Genomic DNA, 15,569 nt, shown 5'->3' with positions numbered 1-15,569 from the left:
CTGTTGTGTGAGGAGAGGCTGAGAGAGCTGGGACTGCTCGGCCTGGAGGAGAGAAGGCTCAGGAGGGATCTTACCAACATGTATAAATATATGATGGAGGGGGAGCAAAACCAGCCAGACCCTTCTCAGTGGTGCTTAGTGGCAGGCTGAGAGGCCATGGGCACAAACTGAAATACAGGAGAATCCATTTAAACATGAGAAAAACCTTTTCCAGTAAGGGTGGTCAAACAGCAGAGAAGGTTGCCCAGAAAGGTTGTGGAGTCTCTTTCAAAACCGGACTGGACATGTGGTGGGATGGGGTGGGTGTTGGACTAGATCATCTCTGGAGGAGCCTTCCAATCTCAGCTGTGCTGTGAAATGGAAACCGCAAGAGGCAGACAAGTTATTTTACAGAGAAGGGGTTTACGGCAAGCAGTCTGCCGCAGCCAGAGCTCAGCGTGTGGCGCTTCCACGCTCACTTGAACGGCATATGCGTTGATCTAGAGGAAAGCGATGGGTGGCGGAGCAGCGTTGCGCCTGCTTGGCACGCTCCCCTCACCGCAGGGAAAGAGCGCGCTGGGCACAGGCAGGGGCGAGTTTTCGGTGAGCTTGCGAATTAACACTTGGGTCTCAAAATCGCAACTGTTGACAGAAAAACTGGGTTCTTTGCTCAGTTATTTTGTGACAGAGGTGGTTCTGTGCTGTCTTATCGCAGCCTTCAGGTTTTTCTTCCTTCCTTTCTCGCCCAGTGCTGCTTGAACTCTTTCCTTAGATATGCGAGCTCCTGGTAAGAAAGATGTCATGTTATTGAAAGTAACTCTTTGGTATACCCTAGATGATATCAAACATTTGTTACCGTGCAATTCGATGGCCAGTGAACACAGAGGAACTTTGGCTTTTCACCAAATTGGCTTACACCTAGCTTCACGCTTGCTAGCATCAAATTGGCTCTTGAAAAGCTGTTTGGGTGTCTCTGGTGCATTTTGAGTTATCACTCGCACAGATACAAGCTGCCTGTGAAGGCTAATAGTAGTTTCCAAACTGGAGCTGGCTCTACAGCAGTGTTGGTATGGTGCTGCTGGGCTCTCCTACCTCAGCCGGTTTTTAATAGTCAGCGACGGTGGCTCGCTGCAGTTAATTTGTAATTTCAATACTAAAGAATATTCGAGCTGCCCATATGGTGGAAAATTCATCTTCACTTGCCCCAACATGAGAGCCCCCACTCACGGTAACTACTACTCTTTTAACAAATGATCCAAGTTTCTACATCTTTCCTCTTCTTTTTCCCCTTCCAGTGGTGCACGGTAGCTGATGCCTAGCAAAGGAACTAGATGAGATTCTGAAATAGTTGCTTTGCAGCAGGGAATTTGGGGACGTGGTCAATAACACAGCTGTTACAGGGAACAGGCCTACAAAGCAGTTCTTGAGATTGTAGTGATTTTTAGGGCTTCTTGTTATGAACATGCATTGAGCAACTGTACAGCATAGCGTGCTGCACTGAGTGAAGACTGGTAAGCAAGTAAAATGTAAAGGAAAAGTTATTCTTTTTAGAGGAAAGTGTATTCTTACACGCTTATATCTGTAAGTGCTTTCTAAAGTACTTCACAAAAATGGCAAGAAGAAATACCCTGCTGGTTGGATTTCCTGCCTGTTTTGTGAATTCAGCTTGTGTGTGAAATCCTAGCCGCCCTGAATAGCCCCAAGTGTTGTACAAAATAAGAACGCTTTTAAGCGCAGATTAAACGTTGGTTGTCTTCCCAGTTGAATTAATCTAGCGCTATTAACCATGTTTATTCATTGGCGCTGAAAGGTAGGTATACCTATAAAAACCGAAGGGCACGTGCAGACAGTTTTAGCCGCTGTCTGCTGATCCCGATGTACGGCTGCCTTGCAGGTAGGCCTTGCCCCGTGCTGCCAGCCAGGACTGTGCTGCTCAGCCCGCACCCTTGGCAGGAGGAGCGCTGGGGAGACGGGGACGGGCGCTCTGCTTCGGCGCGGCGGCCCCCACGGTGCCGTCCTCTCCGGGGTCGCGGCCCCCCCAGGGCTCCGCTCACTGGGCACGTCCTTGGGGAGAGGTCCTCCTTGCTGCTCCCAAGCACTTCAGGCAACAGCAGCAGCTTCGGCTCAGGAGCAAGGAAGGAACTGGAGAATAAGGCTGAACTGTAGCCCATCCTATGCAAAACCTTCCAACTAGTCTTGCTGTGAAGGTTACCTTTGTCCATTTTTCACCACACCATGAATGACTGTAAACAGCTTCTAGCTGTCTTTTAAGAGGTAAGCTACTTTGATAAGCTTGAAATGCTAACGCAAATGAATCAAAGGCCATGCTTTAAACCCCTACACAACTTTTTTTCCTCGAATCTGCCAAATTAAAAGGGAGAGAGACTTGCAAACCCTTCCTCTGCTGTATATTTGTCTGTGTTAAACGATGCAAGACCTCCCTGAATTCCACTGAATCACTACGGAGAGCCCTAGGATTATTCCTTAATTGCATCCAAAACGACTTTTTTAGATGATGAATAATATGTATTATACAGAAGCATGCCTCAACCTTAACTTTGAAGCGCTTCACAAATTAATGTTTAATGAAACCGTTCGCCTTGAGGTTTTTGCTGTACTATCTAACTGGCTGAATACGAACGCAAGCCAGGGCTCTTTCATCTCCCTGACAAGCCTTGCTGCTTTAATGCAGCATATTTTCTCTGATCGCGTGCAGCCAGTCAGTTTTCAGTACTGTTGTTTTCTACACGTATCTCCCTGGCCTGCAAAAATACTGCCTCCTCCCCACCAAAAAAAACCCACAACCCCACAGCAGAAGATCCCAATGGGTTGATCATATAGAAAACATATTTTTAGGGTAATGTTTAATTGAAATAAGCATGACTAGTACAATAGTTTTGTAGTATAGTTCACCTTGTAAACATTAGAAGCCTAGTAGCTGATAAACTGAAGCAAAACCTGTGTCTTACTCCTTGGCTGCAGGTGTTTGTTGTAATTTTAATGGGAAATTTCTCTCAGAGTCAGCTATCAAAGTTAAAAGCTTCCCATTAGACTTTGTATTCTATAATTCTACAAAAGTTGCCACTTTGTTGGCAGATCACCTAATATTTTTTTGCAAGCACGAAGGTGTCTGAAAACATCATTTCAAAGGGGCCCTCTCTAAATCTGGCAGTGCAAGGATGTTTTTGTTAAACTGATGTCATGAGTCGTTCTGCAATTTACAATATTTAAAGTTGAAATCCAAATAATACCTCCTCTTTCTGTCGTGACAGAGCAGTCACGCTGTTGGAATCAGGATCCCAGGAGGACATATTGGCATTATGGAAATAACAGTATCTTGCACAAATTAAGTACTGTGCTGGCCCCAAGTCTTGGTAGTGCGGTGGTGTTGAAAGAAAGCCAAGATGGTGATGTGAATTACAGAATTGCAGGAAAATGTTGCTCAGGAGGAGGAGGATGGCTGGAGACCACCTAGTCCAACCTGGGGTTCAGGTTTTCTCGGTCCGTTCCCAGTGCTCTCTCCCTGCAAAGTCCTGCTTACAGAGCTGGGCTGCTGTAATTCAGCACCCTGAACCGGCAGCTTTCGGGTGTGAAAGAAAACTCAGGAAGGTTTCAGAGGTGAGGCCGAGTGTTTTGCTGCGGGCACTGTCCGATCAAGACTGGCACACACTTCTGGGGTTGGAGAGGGAGCGTTGAGGTCTGGGGAGCTGCCCTGGAGAAGGCCCTGGCAGAAACCCCTCTCGTTTGGACAGAAGCGGCTGCTGGTCCCCTGTATCTTTCACAGCAGAAGCTTGGATTTTCACTATAGCTTATATATTTTAAAGTCGTTTTAACTGATCAAAACATCTGTAATTTCCCTCCCGTATCAAGCGACGACCCATGCAGCCTGCCTCAGGAGCCCGCTGGTGAGCGCCATGCGTGCTGCGGGTCAGCTGCGGGGTGGGCTCAGCTCGCGGCCCAGCCCATCGCTCTGGCACCGGGGACGGCGGCACAGGACAGGCAGGACTTTCCCCCACGCTGCCTAGCAATGCCAAGACCGTTTCCTACCCCTTGGCTTCATTACCTGTTCGGCCTGCATGAGCCTCTCTGCGTAAGTATATTCTGGAGGCATAGAACAGCACGTCTGATGAGGGTCGCTGCCTTGCAATTCTCTCCATGTAGCTGCTTCTGACCGTGTTTCATTTAGCTGGCTGGCTATGGCAACCTCTGCCCTGAAAGCCTGCAGCCTCCTCCAACTCAAAGCAATTCCAGATGCTCCTCTGAAGGCTGTGTTGACTTAGTTCTCCGACTGCTTGTGCCCAGAAGGAGCTGGGCATAGCCTGGCTGCCCCACCTCAGGGGGAAGGCTGCGGTGAGGGTGGTGCCTGCCAGTGCAGCATCAAGGAGCCCTTCCTGGCGACGCCATGTCTGCCCGCCACAGCTCCCCTCCCCACAACCGCCTGCCCACCTCCCCACCTCTGCAAAACCCCCCCTTCTGGAAGCCTCCACCCGGCCCCGCGCATCCCTCCCGCTCCCACATGACTCAAACCCACTTGACAAGAGTGGACCTGAGCTGAGGACCAGCTTCTCTCCCTGGAGGCCCCCTCGTCCCGCAGGGTCCCCCCGTGCAGGCAGAGGCACGGGGGACACGTCTTTCCATGCGGCAGGCTCCCAGCAGCAGCCTGTGGTACCGCAGCTGCAGCCCTCGCTAGTAAGGCTCTCAAGTTCTCACTCTCCAAGTCAAGAAGTCTGTCCTCATTAAGGAGCATTATTATTTTTTTCCCCAAAATAAATTAAAAGTTGGCTTACTTTGAAAGTGAGTGCGTGGTTTTATTCATAGTGAAGCTTTAAAATATGTAAAGTGTGTGGGAGGTGACAGCGATGCTGAAAGATGTGGTTGTGGGGGGAGTGTTTCTTTTCAATGGAAAGAGGAAAGAAAATTAAATTTCTATTTATGCATCATCTCCAGTATGAATTTAAAAGCGCAAAGGAATGGGAGTAAAAAGATAAAACTTCTTATACCGGCACCAGCTCAGCTGCATTGCACACATTGTATATGTGCAAAACGATCTGATTAAGACCACAACGGTTGTGCAATATAATCAGTTTAGTACTGCTGAGATTTATCGCTTCCTGCTCTCCCTCATTTTACTGGTGGTGGCATTTAAATCCTAATACACCGAGATTGTGTTTACCCAGTTTATCCTACATTTTTATTGTGACCAAGGTCAAATTAACCCATCTTTCCTACAGCAGAACAAGACCTGTGATTGTTACTGCAGGTGAGACTGTTTACAGGGTCTTTTGCCTTCACAAGGGATGTGCAGAGATGGGAACAACCGTTGCAACTGTTGTTTGCATTGCACACGAGCTTGTGCAGCTTGTGGAGAAGGTTGTGGAGACCTGCAGATACAAGGGACAGCAGCTTTCTGCATGAGAGTTTGGCATGTACATTCAGAGACCTCAACCACACTTTGGCTGGCATTGTGCTAGCGAGCACAAACCTGAAACAAGCTTGCTCTTAATTTCTGCTCTTTTTAGTGTCTGTGAAAGCGCTGGTTTTCTAGGGGAGCAGGGAGGTGGAAGTCACTTTGCACACCAAGCTCCTCACAGCTGTTAGGTTGTCCTTGTATAGACTTAGAAGTAAATTAATTGTCTAGACAATCAGTGAAACAGCTGCTAAAGCCTTGCTAAAAGCAATTGCAAATATCTGAGGCAGTGAACAGCAAAGTTACAATTCCAGTCATAATCCACAAGCGCTGCTTTCAGCTCTTAAGGCGCTCTACCCCACTTCCCAGCACTTGCTATTTGCCCTGCTGTGCTGTAAACCGAGAGGGCGGGGTAACCTATGAGGGCAGAGTTATATATGAGGATATCTTCACAAGAAAGGAAATATCAGTTCTGAAAAATAAGTGCAAGCTTTTAGAAACCTCCTTGTGCGTGATGTTCGCAACCCTCGGCAAGTCACGAATGCATTACAGTAACAGCCGTGTTAAACTACTGAAAGCTAACTACCAGGACAAAGAGAGCATCCGAGTCTGAGGATCACTTACTTACATTTTACGCATAAAGTTAACTCTTTCTCATAGTGTATTACGGAGTCAAAAGAGAAACGGGGGGCCCATGGGAGACCTGCCCTGGCTTCAGGACAGAGTTGTACGCTGTGTCTCAGATGCCGGCATTCAGAGGTGATGCCAAGCACAGGATGGATGGACCCAAGGCCGTCGCTGAGGGCAGAGCAGGGCTGCTCAGCCCCGCCACACTCACCACCCCGCTGCCCTCCCCAGCCCTCCTTGCAGCCCAGAGCCGGCGGCAGCAGTGGGAGCGCCCAGCCCGGTACCTGCCACCCCTCCTCAGCAGCTCCTCACCACGGCTCACCGGCAGCTCGCCAGAGCACATCGGCGGAGCTGTGCTCTCTGGCTGCCCTCTGGCAAGTGTGTGGCAGGGCGGGTTTTGGCCCCCCAGCTGAAAAAGCCAAGGCCCTGCCAAAAGAGGGCCTGAAGCAGGCTGAGCACAGATCCCCCACAACCGCGCTTTTAGCAAACATGCGAGGCAAATAGCCAGCTCTGATGATGTGCCATGCTCCAAAACATGCAGAGCTCCCAAAAAACAGAAAGACTGTTTTTCTGTATTGATTTATCACAGAACCTTTCTTTGCACAATATCAAGAGTTGATTTTATTATAGCTCCTTAAAGAGCCCTGGAAATGTAGCACAAGTCCATGTTTCGGCTACGCCAGGAGATCTTTTTTTCCCCTGCAGCATGCAGCTGCAACAGTTCTTAGGATGGGGCAAATGCTATTTAGGCAGAGCTCACCCATTTCAAGCACTGTGCCAAAATCCATCTGAGCCATCACAACCCCTACTGCTCACTGTGGTGTTGTTTGTGGTGTGAGGGCCAGGTTTATCCACCTTTTCCATTTTTTAGGAGCTTGCCAATGTAGCTGTGCCCATTCCAATCACAGTTTCAGATTGGTGATGGTTCCTGCTGGTTTCAAAAACAGCCTCCTGCATCTTTAGGCACCTAAAGATGTTGCACATCTGATCCCAAACCTTGGTACAATGAACAGAAATGGGTCTGCTTGTAACAAATCTTGTCTTCTTAGTTTGCATTTTTCATCGTCTTAAAAACAGAATCTCCTTCAGTATCAATACCTGTAAGTGTACTAGACATATTTTTGTAGGAGAAATATAAAAAAGAGTTGTCATGCTTTTGCAGCTGGAGTTCCATTTCCTCACACTGCATCCACAGCACTAACAGGGCAGCATAAACTGCTTGATGGCCTCTGGCTGCCACCTTCCTACCTGGCATCTCTCAAAGCACAACGTGTGCCTGGGGGAGCAACCAGCCCGTCGTTCCCAGGAAGTACCGGAGCTACCGCCTGTGCTCCGTGGGCACGGTTTCTGCTTGGATCAGAAGTGCAACCCTGGCTGCAAGCCCAAGGCTTAACGTGCCCTGCAGACACAGGCACGGTAAAATTTTCTGTTGTTTCATGGAAGCATCACACCCATTTCTATCACCTCGGGACAGTGCTTGGTTTGAATTACCATGCGGTAGCTCTACGGAGGAGGTCACTGGTCCAGAAAAAACATACAGACGGTGGAGGTGCCCAAATTCTGCTTGGACAAAGTATCCAGAAGAAAAAAGAAGGCATATTTGGGAAACCTGCATGGGTAGCCCCGGAGATACCATGTCCCGAAAGATCAACTCTTGCTTTGACCTGAGGAGAACGTCTCCTCTTCAAGTCCTTCGCATTTTGCTGACCAATGTGGAAGAATCAATTCCACCTTCAATTACTGTTTTGCAGACAACTAACAACTAGAAAATATAGGTCACCAGCTCTTTTACAGTAAGACAACCACCACCAGATAGCATCAGCTTTGACATTAAGTCAGTGAATGGGAGACAACCTACTCTTATTCATTTTTATTAGGGTAGTAATAAAGATGGCTCAGGTAACTCAAATCTCCATGGCCAGAACATATCATCTGACAACAGGCCCACAAGCAAACTACCATAACATTATTCTGACCTTAAATCATTCACAATCTTATTCTTCAGGGCATCATGTCAGCTTATCTTGATCATTACACCTCTTGAATTGGGAATCTATTGAATGTTGTCTGATCTCTCTGATCGGTAGTACACAGTTTATTTTTATGCAGGAAATGAAAAGTGCAGCATGATTGTATCATCCTGCACCTTCAATTTCCGCTGTATACAAATCTGAATAAATGCTGCTGCTTTGACATGTTTAGAACAATACTTTCCAAAAATATATGTTTAATTTCAGTGGCCTAGCCTAGTTCTCCAGGTGAAAAAAAGGCTGCCGTTTTATTCATGTAGAATTGCAATATTCCTAAAGAGTGTGATAGCATGTTCTTCTTTAATAAATTAGATTATCAATTTAAGAAGATTATGTCTGAAGAGTCAAAGAGTAAATTGTTGAGTAAGGGGCTTGGGGCTCTTTTTTTTTAGAAAATTGCTTTGAATATTTGCTTTGATATGTTAAATTACATCGTATGTTAAGCAAAACCCCAGCTTTCTAAGAAAGCACATTTGTGAAGAAAGAAGTGCTAAGGTTGAAGGAGTTAATATGAACATAGGGGGCACCAGCACCTCTCTAAAAAGTGAAAATTCTAGCAAGGCCATTGAAAACAAATTGAGCCATAGTATGCCGAGAAAAAAAGGAGCATTCAAAATTAAGATCTCCACTATAAATCTGTACCATTTTTTAACACACAAGATTCTGCAGATCCTGTGTTCGGTCAGAAAAAGCATAAACCAGAAGATACAAACGTTTAGATGTGAGACTTTTGTTATCTGACCTTAGGGAAGAAGCAAACAGCTGCAAAGCATCCACTGCTGTTCCGGAGGGAGCAGGATCTCTGCAGAGGTGACTCCGAAGGTTACGGTATTGTCAGGCTGAAAGCAGCAAAGTGGAAAGCACGAAAAGGAAAGAATAATATCATATTGATTCCAGATCATGTTTGTTTGGGTTTTTTTAAGATATATCTTTTTAGCAACAGACCAGTGCTGAAAGTCCACCTGGGGCTGTCCTGTGGGAACAAGACATTACATGTGTGAGCTTAATTCAATCATTTCTAGGCTTTTGCAGTCAAACTCCCCTGTTCTAGGGGATAGTGTCCAGTCCCCAGACTATTAAAAAGCGAATCTGGCTTCCTCTTCCTTTTATCTTTAAAGCCTCTTTTGTTGTTTGCAGGCTGGTAGAAGAAAGTCGCTTGCAAAGAGATGGAGCAGGTTTTTTAACATCAGAAACAAGGACAACAGGAGGACATCCTATGCTGCAGAATCTGCAAGCGTGCAAAAAATGAAAGTTAGTGATATTAAAAACAAAATAACAAGGAGCAGGTTCAAAGCAAATTGATCAGTAACATATTTTTCTAACAACAAACAATTGCGAGTGGGGACGGGTATAGCAAGGTGATAAGTTTGCAGAAAAGTCAGAAATTTAAATAACAAAAGAATGAAAATTTTCTGGCCACACAGAAGCTGCAGGTCTAGTACACCCACCACCACCCCCCCGCCCACCCCACCCACCATAAATAAATAAAGTGGGGGAAAAACCTAAAAGGCAAGTTTTTTCCATGATTAGTGCATAATACTATTTTTTATGTTCAGCACAATGCTGAGCTGGCATCCAAAAAACCCTCACTTGCAAAAATGAACTGCCAAGACCTACTCATGCTCTCAGAGACCCAGCCTGAGATAAATATGATTTTTTAAAAAGTGCTGAGCATCTTCTTCCAGAAACTCAGGACTTTTGGGACAGTCCACATTACTGACTGCTTTTCAAAATTTTGTGTAAAGCCTTGGCTGTCCTTAGCACAGTACCTTTACACTGCCCAGACTGACGGCAAACCGGAAACCACGAGCATCAGGGTGCTTTGGGCAACTTTCCTTCTCCAAGGAGCTGCCAGCTTTGGATACTGCTACTACAGCTCCTACAGTTTAGTACTTGGCCAAGTGCACCTGAGCAGGGAATCTGTTTTGGTCAATGAAGGGTCGCAATAGTAAAATACAGGGAAAAATAAAAGATTCCATAAATGTAGCAGATTTCAAAGCTATGGAGAATACACTGGGTCTACAAGGAAGCTTGGGAAATATCCAGTATTCCTGGTTTTATCACTAGAGTTTCTAACATTGCAAGTCAACGCTATGATAAAATCAAAGAGCTGCCGTGGGTATAAAGGAGGATGGAGACTGTTTTTTTGGTGTATCCCTATTGTAAATGTGGAGTCAGAAATTGTCCATGGACTACTCTTCCCACAAAGAAAGCAAGATGTGGAAACTGGCCACGTGCTCCTGCTCCATGCTGGAAAAACTCAAACTGCCCAAACTGGCTTCCAGATTTCAAAAGGATATTTTAGGACAAAAACCCTATTGGCACTCAAATCATTCCCTTTGCTTTTACAGCCATGCCTTGTCCCCTAGCTGAGCATACATACTGTGGTTAGAGTACAACAGTTTACTAGTCCAGTTTTGCCTTTGAGTCATACAGAGAAAGGCAATTCTGTTGACCTTGCTGTGCCTCAGCTTGACTGTTCATGGACTTGGTCTTCCTTACCGGGTCTAAAATCATTGTGAAATTTAGAACATGCCTTCAGCTTCTGAACAAAAATACAAGTTCTTATTCCTAGGATGTATTTTCTAGTGCATTTACACCTGGTTGGTGGTGATTTTGCTACACCAGTCTGCCTTTCTGATGCTCAGAAACGTCCTGCAGGTGACTGTTCAGAAACTGTTCCCACAGGAGCAAGCTGTTTTGTCTCCATACCCTCTCAGAAATACCCATACCAGCCCAGGCAGCCCAGGCTGTGCATTACAAACCCCTCACTAGAGCAGGTATGGCAGAGAGAGAACTGACAATGCCAAATGTCTATAGGATTTTGCAGAAGGAAAATCGCAGAAGAAAAATCACAGAAAAATCCTCTGAGATCTGTTAAATGCAAAGAAAACACCTCTAACTCAGGGGCCGAACTCGGAGGCTGGGAGAAGTGCCATATACTGTCACCCAGGTCTTACCCTCTTCCCTAGTCCTCTGCTGCAGGCCACTGCCAGCGGCAGCATACTGGACTACCTTGGGTCTGACCCAGTAGGGCCATTCTCAGGTTCTTATTATAGCAAACCTTGAAATCTCCTTAAGCCTATTAAACATTTGTCTTGAAAGACCTGGCACATGGTGCTGACACATTCTGCCCCTCAACAGCCAGAAGCACATCTCAAGCTGTAGCTTGCAGAGTCGGCAACATCCCGAAGGCTTTTTGAGTATTTTATTCAATTAGGACAATCCTATCCTCAGTGACTAAACATTTGGTTAATGCCTTCTTTTCAAAGATGTTTTTTGAGAGCACATTATGTTTCCAACATGGGATGAAAGCTCGTTAGCCATTTGTTATTTTGACCATAGGGACTGAAGTTAAAGTTTGCACCAGAGATGGATGTCAGCTGGATAACAGCTGGATCATTTGGGATGGAGCAGATACAGACTGGCTCCTTCAACAACTGCTTCCCAGGCGCACACATGCCCTCTCGAATTTTGATAAGATGTGGAATTTCTCATATAAAAAGTAATATTGGGTTTGGCTGTTATCTGGGCTCTACTAAAAAAAAAATATTGATTTTAGCTGCGCTTGAAATTATGTCAAGAAATTTATCAGCATCCCTTTCCACTTCAACCTCTTGAACTGAGGCAACAGAGGAAGGAAACTTAAAAAAATGCAGGAAGCCTTGAGCATTATTTAGGAAAGAGCAGTAGGCAAAATTAATATCCATGTACCTGAGACACTTCATTAGATTGTATTTCTTATGCTGTATAATTTTGCCTCTAAGGTCCCTTCCTCACCTTTCCTTCCATGTGCATTAAGCAAAAATTTAGTATAAATGTTTTTAGGAAGTACAGCTCTGACAGATGTTCAAGTGATAAATATTTGCAGTCAGAGTAATTTGCAAAACCAATGTCATTTTGTTGATATAGGATCTTTCTGTATTTTTGTGCAAACACATAACTCCTCTGGAAAATAAATTTGTCTTAATCAAAGGAAAAAGTAATTAAAAGGATTGTAGCCAAAGCTGCTGGTGTTGCTGCTGAATGTCACAGAAATGGGATTTCAAGCAAGGCATGCTGCTTTTCAAATGTACTTAGGACATACATACAAAATTGATTGAAAATTTCTATGTTTGAAATGGTATATTTAATGGCAAGCATGCATGCTACTTTAATTTACTGCAAAAACTAGCAAAGCAGAAAGGAGAAGAATTATATAGCTAAAGCAGGCAAAGACAAACATTGCAAGAGATGAGAAGGCCAAAGACTGCCTTTTAGCAACAGTGCTCTAAAGCCAGGGAGGCTTAACAACAACTTGCACATGGAGGGATTGCTGAAACACACCCACGTATTAGGGGATGGGACCACCGCTGCGGTGCACTTCCCAGGGCACTTCCAGGACAGCCCAGCTGCAAATGATGCAAAAAGAAGGTTGCTTTTACGTTGCCATTTTTTCACTTTTTTTTCTTAAACTTGTTATTGAAAAAAATGCGGTGGGGTGGGTGGGAAGAGAGCAATATATGTTTGTAGTCTTCCTTATAAGACACAATTCACCCCTGCCTAGATGGGTTTTTTTCATTGTTTTTAACCTTCCAGACCTCTGGTTCTAGGTTAAGCAGGAGTGGTTTACACCAGCTAAGATTTGGGCAGAGAAATTTTACCTAAGCCTCTGGCTGAAACCTCCTGTGGACCTTGTTCATCACCGATGGGGAATACTTCTGTGCACTGGAACTGAAAAGGCAAGCAGCCTTCCTTTCCAACTTCTTAAGTTTTAAAAATCTCTCTTTCCTTGGGTCTATTTGCTTCTGAAAAAGCAATCACCAGTGGATTCAGGCTATGGGGAAAAGAAAACGTGTTCCTCACCTTTTCCTTGCCAAAGTGCTTGTGTTTAAAAGCATGCTAGGCCACACAGGCAGAAAACCCCCGCCTCCACAAGGGAAGTGATCCTGCCTCTGCTCTGGGAAGGCTTCCCAGGTAATGGAAATGAATTAAAACCACCTCAAAGGTCTAGAAACATTGGCGTTACTGGCTGCTTTAACGCAGCGAAGAGCATGTTTCCCGCCTGAGGCATCTGAAGTGTGGTGAGGAGGGAAGCGTGGGGCGAGGGTGCCTGAAGGAGGGGAGCCGCGGCTCCCTCAGGGCAGGCCGCAGAAGGCAATCCCCCTCCTCCCAGGTGTGCCAGCCCCCGGCCCCATCGCTCCCCGGGGCCCGGCTGCTTCGGGGGCTGTCCCGCCTCGCCCCAGGGCCGCAGGCCTTTTCTTCCTCTCCCTTTCACCCGCTGCCGGCCGCCCTCCTCAGCGCTGCTCCCAGATACCTCGAAGCCGTCGGCGTTCCCCAAGCTCTTGAGCAACAGTGTGCCTTGGAGAAGGAAAGAGAAAACTTCTATTTTATTTGGGAGCCTGCTATTATTTTAATGAAGGAGTCTAATCTTGCTGTGCAGCCACATGTAGGGCCGAGGACTGCACCCTCTGGTGGGTATCTTAGGGGAAGGGGAAGGGTGCTCACGGCCCTTCCTTTAAGCAATGCTTTGTCCAGGCCTTCACTCATCCCGTAGTCCTGAGGGTGCTGTGAAAATAAGAACATTTTGTTAGTAACATCTACAGCACGGCTGTGCTTACAGGTCAGATCCCATGCTGGGGCTACACACATACACTTAGGCAACACCGAGAGTCCAAAAGACAAAACAGTAAAACAGGGCCCATCGTTCTAGGTGGTCTAGAAAGGATGCAACGCTGCTTCTCCAGCACCGAGCTGCACTCCCCTGCCCGGGCATGCCATGTTCGCAGCTTGTCCTGCGGGAAGGGGAGCATTGGAGGAATGTCTTGGGGAACCAAGACGAGCTTGTGTGAATCTCGATGATCCTAATTTGAGGGAAAGTTGTAAAAAATTGTGAGGAAGGAAAATCTACTCCTTCTACCTTGTTAATTGAAAAGAGAGAATGTGTTTTGTGACTCAGTTCTCAGAGGAACTTGATTTTTTCTGGCTTGTGAGGACCTAGAGCTTCCAATGGCCTCCTGGCAATAACCTCAAAGTATGATGGTATTTGTAAAGACAGCTTCCCTTATTTTCTTTTCCTTCCCTTCTTTGAGAGGAAAATCTTGTGGTGTTTGTTTGCAATGCAGAGATTATTTCTCCACACAGGTTAAATCTTTGAATGCATCCAGCACGTGTTCAGTACAGGATTTCTGCACACATGCAATCGATGAACTCTTCTCAAAATAGCCTCCTTTCATTTTAGTCTTCTGGATCACATTAAATCGGAATAACATCCCTGATATAAATACAGTAGGCATCCATTCTAAATTAAATGCATTCTGAGTGTTCCCATTTGCACCCTGATTTCTCCTGGAAGTCAGCCCACTAAGTACTGGAAGCATTCAAGTCACGGCGATGCAAGAGGATTTTCTAGTCCCAGATCAAGTGCCAGCACTGTTTCGGCAGAGCTTTAGTCCCCCCAGGCTGGTGAGTGGAATTGGAGTTATTTTCAAAATAATATTGTAATGGTGTCATTGAGAGTGAAAGCACTGAATTAATCTGAGGATGATGGTGAGCCTAAATTTTATTCTTGACATTCAGGCAGTGGAAGCACTGCTTTGGGTTTTGGGTTTTTTTTTTCCTTTTTTTTTTTTTCAGAATTAGACAAGGAAAACAAAACATTTCAAGTTAACAGTGCAACTGTTATCCTAGCTACTACAACTTCTCCACTCCTTTCCTCTGAATGAAGACTGTTTTCTGAAATTAAGTAGCAAAGTAATAGCGGGCTATGGAGAAGACAGAGAGAGAGTTCTCAGAGATGTATGGTGACAGGACCAGAGGTAACAGTCACAAGCTACAGCAGGGGAATTTCCACCCACACATGGGAAAAACAGGGAAACAGATGTCTCAGTGAGAGGGCCACGTGCTGGAACCCGAGGCCAGGCAGGATGCGGCCTCTCCAACCCTGGAGATTTGCAACACTTCACTGGACAAGGTCCCAGGCAACCTTGGGAGCCCAATGTACCTTTGAAGTTGGCTCTGGTTTGAACAGGAGTTTGGATTACATGACCTTTGGAGTAATCTAAATTTTTCTAGGATTCAGTGGAATTTTAGATCCACATTTCTTTTAATGGCATTAAATTCCCCTCCTGCTCCCACCCAGCCCCTATGAAAGTCAAATATTTAAAATAAATATTTGACTTTTCTTAAATGGCCTCACACAACCCTGCTTAGCCTAGTAACGATGCAGCATCTCTCTACTTACAGATGCCCATATTATATCCAGCTTTCTTCTTTTCCTAAGATATTAGACTTTTCTGGGCAGTAATAATTTCTTTTTGATGTGCCTGTTTCAGGTTGTGGTGCTTCTGGGCACTACTATAGTCATGAAAATGCATTTCTCCAAGCATGTCCCAAGGGAAGGACTGAGTGTATTATTACTGTCTCCACCACAAGTTTTCCACAAATCTCCCCGTCAGGCCCAGTGCTGCCCACACCGCTGCTGCTGTGCTCCCATGTGCTACTTCAGCTGTGGCCCCGTGGAGTGCACATGGGGCAAGGGACCCCTA

At 45.7% G+C, this 15,569-nt stretch overlaps 1 long non-coding RNA gene across 1 annotated transcript; it reads left to right on the top strand.

The window, feature by feature from the left end:
- The first annotated feature begins 328 nt into the window (after positions 1–328).
- LOC148053369 (uncharacterized) lies at positions 329–4,750 on the top strand. Its single transcript, XR_015708464.1, has 3 exons — positions 329–582; positions 1,874–2,253; positions 3,252–4,750. It is a non-coding gene; the product is annotated as an uncharacterized LOC148053369 (long non-coding RNA).
- The last annotated feature ends 10,819 nt before the right edge of the window (positions 4,751–15,569 follow it).

The sequence above is a fragment of the Nipponia nippon genome, unplaced genomic scaffold (assembly GCF_047370975.1).
Source record: "Nipponia nippon isolate SJK-2023a ecotype South Korea unplaced genomic scaffold, ASM4737097v1 scaffold_4, whole genome shotgun sequence".
Classification (NCBI taxonomy): domain Eukaryota; kingdom Metazoa; phylum Chordata; class Aves; order Pelecaniformes; family Threskiornithidae; genus Nipponia; species Nipponia nippon.
Note: the sequence above shows the minus strand (reverse complement) of the source record. Positions and strands in the feature narration are given on the sequence as shown.